Below are 18,692 nucleotides of genomic sequence, written 5' to 3' on the forward strand. Positions count from 1 at the left end.
CGCAACCGAGCAGAAGTCGTTGTGAATGATTGTCAGAACACGCTGTCCGATTGTTATTTATTTCTTGTCGTTACAGAAACATAATAAATGGTTTTAACCATACAGTTACTTCCAGCGGATTTCAATGACCGTTCTGAAAAATCTGCGATGAGAATCCTGCGCTTCCTTGATCACTCGAGCACTCCTGTAGTGGCTGCAACTTCTGCATTTCTTGGCCGAATTTATTCCCTAGCTGTGCCGCTGCTCCCCATTGAGATCCCTAATGCACAGAGCCTGACACCCCGTTGACCAAAACCAACTACAACCTGTATTATAACTTTTGAGAGGGCCACACGCTACTGCCTTTCCTTATACAGTCCAACCATGACGAGCCGGTAGAGAGGTGGTAGAATGCTATTAGGTTAAGGGAAGGTATTGTACCGAAGCTGCCCGTCGAGTAAGCCAACTCGGCACAAACCAGACTAAGAGCCCTCTCTAAGGGCTGTGGAATATTGCCTTCTTTCTACAATTCCCTACTTAACACACCGTGCCGTCCACGAAATGCTGTGTGCAACCCCATATGTGACAGTCCGTTGACGTGGCTTTCAAACGAGTGGACATGCAGTCTGTGTCTGGGCCTTCCCCACGGCCCCCGTTTCTTCATGGCCTACAGATGGCTTGTGAGGGGTAATGGGATGTTAGGGAGTCGGAGGAAGGCGTGGTCGCTGGCTAGTTTTTCGTCCTGACAAAGAACCGAATAGTTCATTCTCCACAGTAGGATTCGGGTCTGCATTTTCCCCAAATTAGCTGGTCTGCAGGAACATCTGAACTGAAAATCTGATACACTGCACCGCTTGAGATGTCGTAGCTGACGTCTGGAATTGAAGGCGACCCGGCGCAATGTTTTGCAATGAATTACATTAAGGAATTGTATCGATAGGCACGTGTTTGTTGATTCCAAGAACTAAGCCTCCGGCATGAGCCTTATATGGGCACTCGGAATGACTGAATGCCAACTCAAAGCGTTCCATCTGCGTCATGTCTGTGCCATGCTCATTACCGCATCATCTTCCTTATTTTCGCTAAGACATCCAACTTTCTTCCTCGCTCTTAACGTAGTTCAGTATCAGGAATTTTCGTTATCCTCCAAGTTCCTGCCCTAGAGATGGCTGCAGACAAGATGGAAATATCTTGTAGTCTGGCCTTTAAGGATAACAGGAAGCTGCTAATCATGCAACTTTCAGTGCGCCGTGAAAAAGGGCACATTGTCAGCCTCGTCCAATCTTAGAACCGCGTTGCTTTCTCAGTAACCAGCAGGTTACTGAGGGCAATTACCTCTAGTTGCTCTCTGGTAACCTCTAGCAGTACAAGCAGTACCTTTAGCAGAGGGCGGTAACGTTTAGTTAGGGCAGTATTTTCCAGTTACGGCCTGCTATGATCTCCCACTTTCAAAAAACCAATCGCACTCAATACTTTTTTTAATCACCATGGTTTAACCTGCTATGCTCTTCAGAAGGTGTGCGCTTCTCCGCTGCCTCCCTTAAAAGATATTTATACCAGTTTAAGTCAGGCACAGTTTATCGCCTCTGTCAGTGGCATCAGTGATTCCCATTGTTCCTTTGCTACTGTCCTCATAACGAGAAGCATGAAGAAGCTGCTTATAACTTCATCGCGAGCCTCCCCTACGTCGTTTCAGTTGAGTGATGAGGCTGAAAGCATGCAAACGGGTATTTGTATCTTTATTGACGTCAAGTGCGGAGTGGCACAGCCCATATTCCCGGAGTGCTGATTCATGCCCTTCCACATGAACCACTAATAAGCAGGCGCTAAGAAACCAAAGTTTGTTCATTCCACATGCGTTACATGCGATGAAGGCGGATGGATGAAGCGGTGCTCTGCTGTACATCAGCTGTTAAGCCCACATATTGATCATTCGAACCTGCTCCAGCGCTTTTCTGGCGTACCTTTAGAACAAATTCTTACGCCCTCCGGGATAATTTTGTCGACGACTGATTTTGTTCTAACACTTGAGCTCATCAGCAATTCCAGGTATGACGCTTTGCCCGCCATAGTTCTTTCAAACAGTGATGAAACGCTCTCAACTATCTTCGCATATTTTGTTGAAAGAACAAAGCCTTTTCACCTGCTGTGCTGGAACATCGCCTCACTTTTGAGAAAAAAAGTAACTCGTTTTAAGCTTGTATATTGTTTTATCTCAAAAATAAAATGAAACAAAAATCATTCTCTAAAAGACCATCTTTCCTCTTCACAGACGCTCTCTGCTCTGCAACGTTCTCATTTTTTTTAAAGCTTCCAGAACTTCTCTATCCGGGTAATAACTCAAATATAATGATAATATGATCATGATATAGCCATTTACAAATTTCAAGCCCTAGATAGAAGGAATTATCTTTTCAAAAATGCCCATTTATTTCCTGCTGCAACAAGTTTCCCAACTCCGTTCGTGATAATTTTTACTTCTAAAACAAGTTCAGGACGTCTGCTTGTGGCGTTCCTTCAGCGTCACCAATAGCAGGTCCCAAACCAAGCGACGCGAAAACGAAATCAGGCCGGCGGAATGCGGCGAGCAGCGTGCTTGAATTGAGGGTGATCCTATTACACGCATGAACGAATAAAGAAATGCAAATCGCAGCAGGTGGACGGAGCATCACGAGCACCCACCGTGCCTCCAGCGCCATATATATGACCATGGAAGAAGGCGAGGGTAGCTGCGGGGAAATTTTTGAGCGTGAATAAATGCGCCGAAACTAATAGGCTTTGGCAAACTCCTGCTGTACGCAATGCCTCGAGGCCTGTGGCTTTCATACCGAACACACTTTGCCTTTTTCATAGCTTATGCTTCGGGGCATTTCATCATAGACGCACGCTGCATTTGAGTGCGCGTGCGTGTGGGCATGCACGTGTGGGCGAGAGAACGTTAATATTGGCCTATGTTAAAAGAGGAGTTTTTAGAACTGCAGGACAACGGAATCCCTGTGAAACTCACCCTAGTGAAACTGAGCAAATAGGCGTGCTTTCGGGGTGTGTGTGGGGGGGGGTCTCCTGTGCTTTGCGACCGTCTGCACCCTGTACAACAGTCCAACACTTCTCTCCTTTCCCCTAATCTATGGGTACACATCTGCAAACTAATTCAAATCGGCTTTAACAGCCCCCCCCCCTTTTTCTAAGCTCCACGAATGACTCATCGTTATTCACACATGTGAATCGCCGAAACCGCTTCTCTCCCACCATGAATAATACTGGAGTAAGTCGGGTGGAATGGTTTCCCCTCTGGTGCGAACAGGTTGAATAGTTTAACATCTCGGTGAGCGCGGAGGTCCCCGTCGATACATTTTATGAGCGACTCAAAAATGCGATCGCTTTCCAGGTAGGGAACATTTAAGACTTTAGAAGAAATTCCCTGACTAGACGTACAAAGCGGGTGTGTAAAGGATTGCTTTAATCAGCAGAACTCGAGGAGAATATGACTAGGTGCTCAGGGTCCGGAGAAAAAACTTCTGTTACGCCTTGCGGTTTCATAATAATTTCCCTCATGAGCTTGAATAGGTAAAAAAAGAAATAAATACGTAAATATGACCTACTAATACTGATTAGACTCCTTGTAGTCAGGGAGAACTGGATATTAGCGAAGGAAACCGAGAAAAGGTTTAAAAGTTCTGTGATGGCGGTGCAATTAAGTATTCATACCCGATAGCGTTGCACAGCACACCTCATACACGCTTTCAAAGAGAACGCATGAATGTTAAAGAGCAATGCTCTTTAATGTCAGACGGTTACGTTTACATTTCTGTGCACTACATTTGCAATACTGCTTAGTGTCTGTCGTGTGAGGATGAATAGCGTCAAAGCCTTACAAACACTTCGCGTGGATAGTCTAGTCGAGGCCCTTATGAAAATGAATTGTGCCTTTATACTTCGTTTTTAGAGCGCATGTCTTAGGGGCCCGTTCCTGGCTTGAGCCGCGTCGTCGATGCCCGGCGTAACCGAGCGCGAGGGGAGGGAGGGGAAGGGAAGAGTGCAAGGGGAATGCGGGGAGCGCCCTCTCCCGCCGGCTTTCCTCTGTCCTCCGCGACCTTGACGAGGCAGCGCACGCGGACAGGCGTTCGACAAGGTTCCAGCCCTCTCGAGAATACAGGGTGGTGGAGACGCACCTTAACGCTTACCTTAACGCTTACACTTACTCTTCCCTCTCTCAGCGCCGCCACCAGCTTCTAGAAGTTTGGGAGTTCGCTATTTAAAACCGTGTTGCACGTCTTTATGCGGTTCTTGGTGAGGCTTCGTCGAAGGAAGTAGACAGTCCCCAGATACTCACTGGTACCATTGAGTGTTATCACTCACATAGACGGGCTTTAGCTCAATGGGGCAAGTAAGGCTTTCACCTCAGTAGTCTTAGCCAGTTGTTTCTGAAGAATGAGCGACTCAACCGGTGGAAATGCTTCGTCTGCCGCTGCTGCTAAACGAGCTGCCCGAGCAGAGGCTCAGCGCCACCCACGCTAGAATCCAGAGGTGCGCGCCCCTGAAGCAGCAGCTAAGCGCCACCGCCAAGAGGGTCCTGCCGATCGCGCTGCCGATGCAGCCGACCATCGCCGCCGACGAGAAGAACTGACTCTATGGCATGTTTCAAAAAAATAAAAGCACCTTCCTTCATTTGTCCCTGAGTAAATTTGAAGCAAATAGCGCATTGCTTTTTCCTTTCTGTGTATTTTGTTCCGCCTTTCTACTTCGTTGTGCTACAGACGTAGATCAGATTTGTTTTTTTCTGAATGAAAGAATTTCAGTCTGAGCAAGCCACTTAGCCTATTGTAGGACAAAAAAAAAACGCCTAGCCACCCTTTAATGATCCTTACATATATTGTATTTTCAATCTGCTAGGCCCGTCCTCCCTCTAAAGTCAGAAAAGAAATATCCGCTTGAATGCTTTTGTCAAAGCGCTTTCCATGTGTTTTTTTTGTTATTCTTGCTACTCGCTTTGAACTCCCGCAGTGCATATGGTTCATAAATACGGAAATGCGAACCATAAAGAAACGCAAATATCTGGACCGTCGTGCAGCTGTTGATGAAGTTCGCTAAGGTTAGGATTTGAGCTAGTTTGTGATTCTTGAGCAAAGTACTACAGTGAAACACAGAGATAACACACAGAGTCGTTATGTCTTGTCCCTGTGTCGATTCTATCAGTGGTACGCTGTTCTGCTTTAATAACGGTAGTTTAGAGCATTTTTTACTTTTTTGTTACTTTTTAGCAATTCTTTTGTTGGAAATTCTACATGGACTAGGCTCTTGAGGTGCTTGGATATAATTCCTATCGGCACATACAGTAACACCATAGTTTATACAGCCCAGCCACCGTTGTCTTCGCATACGCCATTCAATGGTGTCGCTATTGAAACATCCATTCTTTGACATTGTGCTCTCTGTCGTTGCGAGTACCCTTAAGAAGCTGTTGCTGCCACCAGCCACATGGGCGCACTACTTGCGGAGTGATTAAAGCAACAGTAGGCTATGTGTTGGTGAAGATTTTCAGAAAAAATGCTTTTCTGCTATACAGAAAAAGGGCTGACTGAGTGACGCTAACTGAAGCTTTTACAGTAACTATTGGCCATATTTGGCGAACTAACGGGAACCTCAGACTGCCCTCATTTATCAGTGCATTGGTTTATTTAAGGGGTCTAGATGAAATCTTTCGAGTAGAACATAGCCATCACTGTTGACCGGATTTTTTCGCCGCGTGCATACAAGGAGCTGACTTCCACCAGTATTATTTTTTTTTTCAAAGAAAGGAATGAATTCCCTTTTAAATGAAGGCTAGCAGAGTACCTGTTAAGATTTCATGTCATTTCTTTTGTGGTGCACACCTATCCGCAGCACTTACTTGAGTCAAACTAATGTCCTGCAGTCTGCAATAAACAAAATATTAGTGTAATACAGAAAAGAACGCGCGCTCATGGCTTGACCGACTGCTCTCAGAGTCCTATGTGGAAAAGCCGCCGCTCACACTATGCATAAGACAGGCATCATGTCCTGTAGGCCCCTGTAGCAGGCGCCAGAAGCAGTTGGAGCGGGCTCAGGGAATCAGCAAGCGACAAAACCGCCGCACATCGCTAGCTCCAATATGTAATGGCGTACTTGTTGTGCAAGACTAGGGTGTTTAGCACTCCTAATATTTCAGTCTTTAAATACGAAATAACGCAGAGCACTTTTGATGGTGATGTTGGGTTCGCCCTATACGGCGGCGTCTGCAGAGAATCACCGTTTCTACAGCGAAAGCTGTCGAGACTCCGTTTCCCAGTCACGCAACGCCGATATCGGCATAAAGCGAGGAGTGCCAGGAAGAAAGGTGAGAGGGGAAACATATTACACGGATCGTAATGATCGGCCAGAATTCAGTCATGTCACGCTTGACGCCATAGCAACGTGCCACATTGCCTTTCATATATGGATGTATGAGCAACATTGTGCGACAGTGCGTGGGAGATAGTCGCTCGCTGCCACACGGCAATGCGTAGGGCATGCCTACCCTGCGCACCTATCACGGCACTGTGCTCCTAATTTACACATTTGCTTATAATTACTGAGCACGCCGACTGGCATCCCACTCCCAACAATTCTGAACAAAAGCATTTTTGAGCGGGAAACCTTTCATGAACACAATTTTTTTCAAATAATGCAGCATTTCAATATAACAAGCAATATATTCGCAGATCATTCGATGGCAGTCTTGCATTTGTTTTATATTATCGTTTTCGCTATTGTCAAAAACTTTTTCAAATGGCTTTCTAATGCAGTCTTAACTGTTCGGCGCGGTCGATGGAAAGACCTTAAAAGAAATATTTTGCGACATATCACAGGAATGGACTATTACCTTCAATATTTCTATAACAGTGTCTAACAATTTTTATTTTCAAAATTTTTCTCCGAGAATGTTGGACATTCCATTTCGCGCCGTTTTTGCTGTCGCTGAAGATATGATTAGCGGTAGGGTATAAACAACTTGCGATTTTTTGTCATTGCAGTTTTCTTGTAGATCAACGATAGACTGGGATGAAAATATACTTGCTACATTAGCGTGCCTCCTAATGTAGTTGTTGCTACTTCAGACTCTTGTAAATAGAGCGTCCTTAAGAGAATGATTGGCCACACAGCGAAATACTTTATAGGTAATGCGAGAGACAAAAACGGAAGAAACGTATCGACAAAAAATTGAGGAAAAATTAAGAAAAGAAAAACACCGAAGATAATCCCCTCCCCTCAAATGCCTCAGGAAAAAAGGGTCCAAACAACGATTATGGTCCTGTGAAGACCACTGCACTTTTTATATTTTCATTTTGGAAATAGAGTTGGAAGAATAACACCTCCTGAATTCGGGCGCAATGTTTTTGTTAATGCCACAGCAACACATTGCTGCCATAATTACGGCTCTACCTTTCACTTTCGCCGAGGCGAACGCTCGCATAATAAACAGACACACATGCCGTTTCTCACTAGTTCTCTGTTGCTGAAAAAACAGAAACAAAACTTTAACGGAAGCAGGTTGCCACGTGTGCGTTGAAACATATAACGGCCAAAAATGTTTTCCCACACGACACGCCCTGATGAAAAAAAATGCGTGTTTACAGTCTTCATAGGCATAGAACGTTCATGACCTGAAGTGTGAGTTATTCTTTAAAGTGCCTGGAGTTCCTATCTTGGTGCAGAGTCCATAGGCACGTTTCTGTTATTAATTTGTTTGTTTATTCGAATACGTCACAGGTTATTCACTTGGAACATTGTGTGAGGTGAGCGGCTGCAATATTTTGCAGACAAAAGATGCTACAAAGTGGAAAAGTAGAAAAGTAAACAAGATTACAAACACTGGACTGCAAGCATTTATGAAAACATGAAAGAAAAACTTAGTATATAGACACACAAGCTAACAGTAAGCAAATAGCGGTACTTCATGAATCCAACTCACACATCGTGAACGCATTTTACATGCTGTACCGTGGATGCTAAAGGTGGTCAATTCATTTTTTTCAATATTAATGGGTCACATATGGAAGCAATGGATTCCGGAAGACTATTCCAAAACATGGTAGCATATGGCAGAAGAGACGAATTAAACGCGAGTGTTCGGCCGATTAGACGTTGGAAGCCACCGAAGCTTAGAGAAGGCTTAGCTTCCTCACTAATTGTTGGAGATAATAGCTAGTCTAGAAAGTTTGTGTTATTCGCTACCTCGAATGGGTTCATAGAGATAATTTTATTCAGTCCTAGGTGAACCTTAATTGAAATGCGTAGTTCTTTTTCAACCCTTTTGAATAGAGACACCAGAGGCTTTCGAATTTATTTTCTACCTTAACTCGCTACTTTAAAGCAAACAAAATATGAAGAAAAGCGCATGCTTAGAACTTAACTTCAGTGAAGTCATGTAAATGAAAACTGGGTGCCTCTCTTTAAGCGAGTTTCTTACAGAGCCCTGAATCACCACTACAATGCTAGTATGCAGAAACCTCACGCTTTAGTTTGGCTAACGGTTGATATAAAACATAGATTCCAGTTCGTAATGGTCGCTCTGATGCATTGCATTGTGTTAGATATGGCAGAGGATATCTTTTGTATATCGTGATCAATTGGTATACTATACCCTTAGCAACACTATTCGCAGTGTCACGGATACGGGAAGGTCTCTTGCGTTTTACAGAAAGGCTCGTTAAAAACTCCGCGCTCCCAATCTGCATGAAATAAATATTTAAAGTAAACATTTTATTCTTATAGAATAGTTCATACACGTAAAATAGAGCATTAGGTGCCGCTTTAGAATAATAGAGCAAGTTTTGAAGGCTTGCCTCCAGAAAATTCGGTATTTACGGAGCCGAATGAAATTTCCCTGTCATGAATAGCTAAGTCAAACAAGCAGTTCTTATTTCCTGCTATTTCCGCAAAGGATAAACCGATCACAGCGCCCGTTCTCTCTCTGTAGCGTGGCGAATGCACTCGTTCGTATCCAAACTTGTCAACGTACCAAACAATTCCGGACAAAAGCATTTTTGAGCAAGAAACCTTATGTGAACGCAATTTTTTTCATATACTTTAAGCTTTCACATTAACAATCAATATATCCGCTAATCTCCCGTCGGAAGTCATATTTTTTTTTCTATTCGCGTTTTTCCTTTCGTCAAAAGCGTTCCCCATTTGGTTTTATATGGCTTAACTGCTCGGTGCTAGCAATGAAAGCGCTCTAAGAGAAAGGTTTTAATATATATATATATATATATATATATATATATATATATATATATATATATATATATATATATATATATATATATATATATTAAGGAAGCCAACAGTCACCGAAATCAAGGTGCATAGGGGAATGTTTCTTTTTTTTTAATATCTAGTGCCAATCAGTTACTTTTTTTTAAAAGAAAATTACTTATAAAGCAGCAGAAAAAACAACCATGCCGCCGGTGGGATCCGAACGCACGACCTCCGAATATCGCGTCCGGTGCTCTTACCAACTGAGCTACGGCGACGGCTGTCCAATCTGCTGCTTTCGTGGGTATTTATGTTTTGCGTGTAAGCGAACCTTGAGAGTGTTCACCAGCGCCACCCTCGTCCATAGCGGTGGCCGTAGCACATCCTGTAATACCGCAAGTGTGACGTAGAACGTCATCTAACGGCGAGGGCGGAAACTGTGCGAGAGCCCTCTTATGCTACCTATGGCATCAAGACTGCCAGAACCGAGACCCCCGTTAAGCTATTAGCAAACAAGGCAAATGAAGTGAGGGGCTCGTTTGACAAACATATTAAGGAAGCCAACAGTCACCGAAATCAAGGTGCATAGGGGAATGTTTCTTTTTTTTAATATCTAGTGCCAATCAATTACTTTTTTTTAAAGAAAATTACTTATAAAGCAGCAGAAAAAACAACCGGCGATATTCGGCGATAGCGATAGCGGCGATATTCGGCGATAGCGGCGATATTCGGAGGTCGTGGGTTCGGATCCCACCGGCGGCATGGTTGTTTTTGCTATATATATATATATATATATATATATATATATATATATATATATATATATATATATATATATATATATATATATATATATATATATATATATATATATATATATATATATCAGAATAATTGATCATTACTTTCATTGTTACCACAACAGCGTCTTATAGTTTTCCAATTCTCAAAACTTTTGCCCGAGAAAGCTGTACATACACGATCCACTGGAACTTCCATACTTTACCGTGAAATATGGGCGGTATCCATGTTTCTACTTGTTTCCCCTTTGAAGCTGTTTTTCCTAAGAATAAAATATGTTGCAAGTGATAACGGGCAGCAAATTTAGCCTTCACCTCTCCCGACCCTTAACGAAACAGAAATCCGCCACGGTTTATTTTTGTTTTTTTACCATATGGCTCGTACGTCCAGGGTGGCTGGAATAACGAGCGGAATTCCACGCCTTGCCTAATGCGTTTTTAAGGTACCGGAAATGAGACGGCGAGAGCATCGTGCAAATTTAGCTTTTTTTTCTGCTTTAATTTTTCTCCCGTCACCTGACTATATTTGAGATTTACTAGCACTTTCCAGCTCATCACGATATCCAGCTCATCACGTATCTCTTGATACTTCAAACCAGGCTTCTGCACTCATCTGTCAGAGCCAGGTCTATAATTTTGCCTGTGTCAAATAAATTTCAAAGGGATTTACTGGATGAAACTATGCTGCTCAGAGGAAATTCGTCTCACTCTACCACAGGGGCTCTCAAATACAGGCTCCGTATCGCTATTCTTCTTCTCTTCTTTTTTCGTTGGATACTTCCTTTCTTGTCCTGCACAAACATCTGTGGACCTCCAAATGGCTCGACCTTCTAAATATTTATGAAAACCTCTCGACCAGTGCGCTAGAGAACAACCATATTTTATATGCAATATTGTGTGAATACTGTATCCACTCGAACAGGGGCCCGCAACGACAAGGAAGTGCGTGTTAGTGAAAACAGTCAATAATTAAATAATGGATGGAGAAATTGAAGTGAATGGTCATTATTTATACCCGGTGCAGTCGGATCATGAGCGGCAAGTAGGAGTGCGTTTTATGCTGAAGAAGACGTTTTCGTGCATGGCATAATAGTTATTTTAAACCTGGACCTCGTCACTGGGCGTACCCTAATGTATTATTCATGTTACACAGGTCGCTACGCGAGTCGGCCCTTTGTATCCGAAAGAATGGCTCGCAAAAAGGACATCTCAGCATAATAAAACCTGCTCAGAAGAGGATTATTTTATACTGAAGGAGAGCCTGCCATGCACTTGTCGCGAAAACACGAACCTGAAATAAATTAAACTCGTCAGTGGCCAGCAGTATAAAAAGCAATAGTGGGCGATCATAAGGCATTCAGACTGCATAATATATGCGAATGTGCCTGTTCTTGTTAAGTCATTATTGTACGAACGACCTTATGCAGTAAATCAAGAGTCACTCCAGCGTAAATAATGATTATCCCAATATTATTCAAACATACTGTCGCGATGGAACCCTCGAATGCATTTCCAGGTAATTTTTTTTTTCGTTTTTCACTGCAAAATCCTATCTCGGATTAAAGCAGTTAAGATTTTATAACTGAGTTTAAAAGGTCGTGAGAAAAGGAACTAGTTGGTTATACTCTATGCTTATAAACAGCTATAAGTTTTACGGCATAAATACGTATGAAACGACATTGACACACAGAGCGCCAACTGAGAGCTGCTTTTGAAGCCGCGAAGGTTTTCTATTTTTACAGAAAAAAAATATGCGCCACGCGGTTAGAAGCAAAGATATGAAATCAAAACCTAATAGCAAAATTGAAATATTCATAACAGGTTTAAAAATACAGTGGAACAAAATCAAACCGAAAGAACCCGATCTGCTGAAAATAGAAATACATCCAAGGACAAAATAAATTCCACACTTAAGTAGAATCTCCGCGGCAGCTTTATCATTTTCCAGATCGCTAACTCACAGCGACACTGAAACATTTCGCAAAGGAACAAACAACACATTTCTGTCCCCGTGTCTTCCTGTGTTTGTTCTTTTGCGCCTTTCAAATTTATAATACAGCAACTAGCCCGCACATCAACTCCTGTAAAATCTTTAATGTCAAGAGATCGGCGCCTCTACTTCGGTGTGGACTGACCCACTAGTCATTGCCAATGCTTCCGTCCCAAGGGCGTGCGTTTTCGTAGTAACCCCCAAGGCTTTGTCATTTTCACCCCAACGAAAAATCCTGGCTTACGATTGCTAAATTTTACATTTTATGTCCTTTCGTTATTCCGTTATCAAGATTAAAAACATTGATAATAAATAATATAAGCAACACCAACGTGCTCTCGACTGTTTTCACGAGCACGTGTGACACGGCGTGTTAAAACACTGCCGCATTTACTAGGAATGAGTAAAAGAGCAGTATTATATGCGAAAACTCATATACAGTTCGTGCTTTATCAATGAGGCGTTTTGGCCCCACAGAAGCCTGGGAGATGGCTGTGTGGTAGTACTAAGGTTCTAACACAGGACCATCTGGCATGATCGACGAGGGCAGCAAACGGGGTGAGTATCCAATTTGAAAGCGGCTCAGTTATGTTATAGAGGAAGGAGGTGTTGAAATAAGAAGTGTGGTGACTGTTGGGCGTGGGTGCAAATGAAGTAGGTGTGTTTAGTACCAAGGTAAGCATCAAAATCCTGATAGCAGCGAATTCTACGTCGGTTAAAATAATGGTGAGTGTTTAGATCATGAGGCCACGAAAGTCACTAGGAGGAACTTTCAGTGCACGTTTAAGATCCCCAGGTTATCGAAATTATTCCTGAGCCCTCCACTATGGCACCTCTTTCTTCCTTTCTTCCTTCACTCCCCCCTTTATCCCTTCCCTTACGGCACAGTTCAGATGTCCAACGATATATGCGACAGATACTGCGCCATTTCCTTTCCCAAAAACCAATTAAAAAAACTTTACAGCTGTTACTGCTACCTGTATTACGAATATTAATTACACAAATGCTTACAACGCATAGCAACTAACTAGGCATACGGTACCACGAGATCCCTTACTATTAGTGGCTTATTGATAATAAAATTTAAAAAAAGATATTCCTGGATCCCTAATACAATTACCTCGCCTTTACCTGTAAATCGTGCACCACCGCACGCAGCGTCTTGTTGCAAAGAAGCCCCCTGCGACCAACAGTTCAACATAAGGGCAGTTGGTGTAGCCAGATGAACAACATTGAATCTATGCGAAAGCCTGAGCACTCAGCTAAGCTATAAAACGATGCAAAAAATAGTACAAAAAGCGGGATTGTCCCAGGGAAAAAATGTAAAAAAAGGAAAGATTAAACCCTGCACTCCGTAAAAATTACGGAGATCACTTAGGACTACTTACGCGTTGTGAATGCGAAGGCACGCACGCTGGGTATTCGGCTACGGCAATGGTGTGCTAATCTAATGCAGTGGCCAGCGAAGCTGATTTGTTCGCGCCGCCCGATTGGAAGTTGACGAGGACGACGATACCCAAACCCAGTGCTAGGGACTGGCAGTTTAGCGCGCCGGTATTGCTGCGGTGACAGCGCAGTGCTTTGATACAGTGGCGATCGAGTAAATGCTTGAGTAGAAACCATGTGTGCTTATTGCCCAGTTGCCCATTAAGGCGGTCGAAAGCTCTCGGGAACGGACGCCCCCGCCGAGACGCCTCGCTCATCCTCAGAGATTACAAACTTTTGTTTCGAGCTAAGATGCACATATCTTGCCTCTCACCCCGCCCTGGACAGGATGCATGCCACGACACTCACACGCCTGCAAAAAAAGACAATTCTTAGCCCCTACCGATTATGTTTAATTACAAACGGTGAATGTAAGCCTGCATGCCCGCACTGCGGTGAGGGGACGCACGCTACCCATGCCCATATATTATGGGGATGCGCTAGCAAACCCCCTCCGACGACACTCTTGCCAGCTCCCTCGGCAGAGGAACGGGACAAGCTCTTGGCCAGTACAAGAAAAAAACAACGCAACTGGCCCCCTCATCACGCGAGCTCAAGAAGTAGCCCACGACTGGAGGCCACCCTGGACTCGCCCCGGCCCCAACTAATCTCTTCCATTTCGTGGCAGTAAAGTTGTAACCACCTTAATAAAGTGAGCAGTGAAGTTGATCTGTTCGCGCCGGCCTGGGTTCATTTCATTTTCAGTGCGAGAGCACAACTTCACTACCGATCCTGTGAAAGCGATGTCTGTTTGAAGCCACTCAGATACCTGCATATATATATATATATATATATATATATATATATATATATATATATATTATACAAGCAATTAAGTTGGGAACCCCATATAGAAAACGTTTGCAGCAACGCGCTAAAAAAGCTGGCATTTTTTAAACGGAAATTGCGCCGTACTTCATCGATCGTTAAGTTAACAGCATACAAAGCTCTTGTCAGACCAAAATTAGAATATGCGGATTTAACATGGAGCCCTCATCAAAAATATTTAATCAAGAAAATAGAAAGAGTGCAAAATTTAGCTTTGCGGTTTATATACTACACATACTCGCGTTTTTCAAGCGTGTCCGTTCTTCGCGACAGAGCGAATTGAAAAAACTAGTTCATCGCAGAATTGTATCTCGCATCAAATTTTTATATCAGCTGTACCATGGTCACTACAAAATAGCGCGTGAATGTTATTTATCCGAGCCCCCCATGCGCTCTGCTAGAACAAACCACAACAAAACAATTAGGCAACCATTTAGTAATCTTAACATCCATGAATATTCTCTTTTTCCCCATGCAATTTCACTATGGAATAAATTACCCGAAGAAGTAGTTAACGCTAATACAACAGAATCGTTCGTTCAGCTTTTAAATAACCTTTTCTTTTACCTCTAAAATTGCCGCAATAAAAACAGTTTCTTTTGCTTTACGCTTTTTCATTGTTATTTTGTTTACGTATTGCACTGTTGTACGTTCATGTTTATTTCTGTTACGTATAGTGTTACAATGATGTATGTACATGTTTCGTTGTGTTCTTAATTGCTAATTGGCAGTGGTAATTTACGTTGTTGCATGTACCCACTCCTGCCTGGGACCGAATAGGGCCTGCAGTATTTGTAAATAAATAATAAAAAATATAGATTTGTGTGTGTGTGCGTGTGTGTGTGAAGCAAGCGAACAAGCACTAAAAGAGCACTAAATACTTAGTGCTTAAAAATGCTAAACTACAAGCAGTTTTTCTTTCTTTCCTGATATGTACATGTCACGTGAGTCTTCGAACCGTCTGGCAGAGACAACTACGAAAACACCACATTTTCCGCCTCTTGAGCTATAGAATTGTTTATCAACAAAAATCAGCCGAGTTTGCGCGGTCATCCATGCATGACCGTAGCTCGTCAGCGTGGTCGTTTTGACGCTAAATTAACAGCATCTCAATTTATGAAGATAAATAAAAAATGAGCAAGTAAGTGGTCGTTCGAACTGGACACAGCGGTGGAAACAAGCAACAAGCTTCATATAAGTGAAAACAAGCTTCATGCAAGTTGTCGAACTGTTTTTTATTTGTTTTTTTACAACAAACGAGACTCAGAAGACAAATTTATTTTACTTTTCCTTTAAAAATTTTTCTGTTGCACTTTCTGGCTGCACTGGTATTCGTCTTGGTAAAAAACACACCGCTATTTCCATGAAAATCAAATTTAAACATTTACTGGCACTCCATATAACTTCATGCCGTGAAGACCAATAAGAGCATCTTCGACGCTGTTCGAAAGCGTATACTTGTTTTGCTTAGCATCAGGGTTCTGTGCTAAAAATCTGTCTTCACACATAGCAGCTTCCTTTAGAAACAGGCCGGCGGCGGCGACACTTATATTTCAATAATTTATCTTCTCTAGCGAACAGGTCTGTTTTCAGTTAAAGTCCCGCCTTTGTTATCAGAACGTAGTAATCTAGCAATACAGTCTAACTTTCATTGGTTTTCGGTCTCAAAATCTCAACTACAGACCACGGCATTCTTGTTCTCAACTTTCTGTTGCTTCTTTCTTTAAGTGCACTCTAAACAGAAAGGAGTAAAAAAAAGGAGTAAGCTGTCTTGTACCACACTCCCTTTGATAAAATAAAAGGGGTAATCAATAGGACAGCTTGCTTCCTTTGTACTCCAAAATAGGCGTATTCGTGTTTAGAGTGTATTTATAGCTGAGCAAGCAGTTGAGAAAAGTCGAAAGTGAGCGTTCATATATGCGGAGTGAGTTGTGTGGAAACCACAAAGCGACTTGACTGTAGCCGTGAAGGAGTTTTTCGTACAGGGCTTTGCAGCTTTCACAGAAACCGGCAGTACTTGTACCCTGGCCTTCCAACACATCGGGCTCTCCGAAGAGGCATTCCATCTTGACATCGCTCTAGTGCGGCTCACGCTGCGATCCTGACATCCCTACGCAAAAAGCTGCACAAGGCGACGATTTCAGCGTCGTCAGCAGCGTGGTTCTCCAATCCGATTAGGCAGAAGGGGTTGGCCGCTATAATCCGCTGGCCGTCGATTAAGCAACGCGATTTCACCGCACAGCCTAGAAGTCGAAGCAGTGCACCAAGTGCCGCCAAAGAACCGGATAGGACGGCAGTGTTTTATTATGTTGTGTGGTGTTGTCAGACGCGTAACTTTTTGTGAAGTGCCGATCTAGAAGCAAAGGTGAACTTCTACCCCTGTTCTATACCACGTGGCGTGTTTTTCGGTACGCGATTTAGAAGCTGCACAAAATTTAACGCGAACAATTGCTTAAAAGGCTGTATCGCATGCAAGCTAGTAATCGGCTGTTTTTCCTATAATATTGCAGCGTCTCATTGCTAGTTCAAGCAAAAGATAGCGATGAACCTTCCTCCCTTACGTGCATCACCTTTGTGCTTCATGCACCAAAGAATGAGCGACTTTCTTCACAGCGACAGTTTTCACGCTTAACATTGACGCTTGAACATCAATAACAATCACCCACCTCACGGGCCTTAGCAGGGGGTAAAATGAGCAAAGCAGTCAAAGCCTAAATGTTCAAGAAATTTTGCATTGCTTACAATGACGTCATGTACGCCGGCTTCAACATTCTTCGTCCCTTTCTCTCCTCTATTTGTGTCCTTTATTTTATACTGCCTAGACCTCGCCACCCAAGCGCCTATATTCGCTGAGTCGCTGTGGCGGGGACGTAGCTGTAATGCTACTTGCACCTGGAACACGCAGAACATATGAAGCTCCTAAATAACCCCTTCTCGTTTGTGTGTGGTAGCCTCGATTAGTGATTTCACATATTCCCAGTTATGATAGATGAAAGCAACTCCAAGTGTATCCTCCGTCTTATGTAAGGGAGCAACAAATTGCGCTTAGTTCAACCACCCCAGTTGTCAACAGACCTAGTGGAACGAAGACATCGAAGAAACACACAAACGAGGACGATGCTGCGTCGTCCTCGTTTGTGTGTTTCTTCGATGTCTTCGTTTACTTTCCGCTGCCATTTATTCGATCATGCACCAACTAGCTCAACAATCCACCTTATTAGACCTAGTGGAAGTAGCCAACATAACCGCTACAGTGAACACTTATTCCAGTATGTATAAAAATCACATACCCATGAACCTAGTGAAAAAATACGCGCTCTTCATTGCGATAAAGAGCGCCAAGCACAGGAGCGCCCAGTACTAATCGCGCAGCATATCCGGCAAAACATTTGTCAAAAGGTAATCTCACAGTGTCCAGAAACTGCAGCTGTAAGCGAATGCTCTTGAGGCTCTTGAGCTGCCTGTTCTGCGTTTTGCCTTGTTAAAAATGCGTAAGAAATATAAGCAGTACATTAACCGCAAGCTCGCACTGTACTAAAAATTCTCACTAGGGAATACGAAAGCTTGAAAATACGCAGATTTTTCTTTTCTTTTCTTCAAGCAAAACAAGAAAAATTACTTGACACAAGGCAATCTTCAGATCCAATACAGCACTTATAATAGGGTGAGCATAGCATGCACGTTTTCAGAAAAGGCAAAATATTAATCGAACACACACACTTAGTGAGCAATTGCTTCCTGGCTTGCGAGGAGAGCTATGGGCCTGTGTACCTTTACAGTGGGCGCGCGACGCCAGCAAAGCCAATCGATACGACCCCAGTGCTCCATTCGCGCTCAAGTACGCCGACCGAGTTTACGGTCGATGGATTCGCCCAGACTGAACAGGGCACGCCTGGAGGAGACAAGAGTGTTCTCGCGGTGAAAACACAACACGCCACACGAGAAGGCGACCGGAACAGCTCTTAGTGTACACGCGGATTACACTGAGCAGATGAGAGGCCGAAATCAACACCGTATACACGATCGGAACAGAAGTATTATTATCCTGTAGTTGCACTTGAGTTGTTTTCTGGTTTCAAGCGATAGTACTTCTTATCAATATTGCCGCGAACATTTGCAGTGGTTGTTCATTCTTCAAATATGCCGCCACACATCTTTATCGCTTTGTTTGCGACGCAAGACGCGACTAGATTTATCTCGATTGATCGCAGCCTGGCAGCGCTGATTCTACGTTGTTCCGGAATGTTCTAGTAACTTTGCACGCTTTATCTCGAAAGTTCGCGATCAGCTTTAAATTGAGCACGGCCGACAGCGGCGGGCATTCTGTTCTACGACCGCCGAGCACGCTTGTCGCT

The sequence above is a fragment of the Amblyomma americanum genome, chromosome 10 (assembly GCF_052857255.1).
Source record: "Amblyomma americanum isolate KBUSLIRL-KWMA chromosome 10, ASM5285725v1, whole genome shotgun sequence".
Taxonomy (NCBI): Eukaryota; Metazoa; Arthropoda; class Arachnida; order Ixodida; family Ixodidae; genus Amblyomma; species Amblyomma americanum.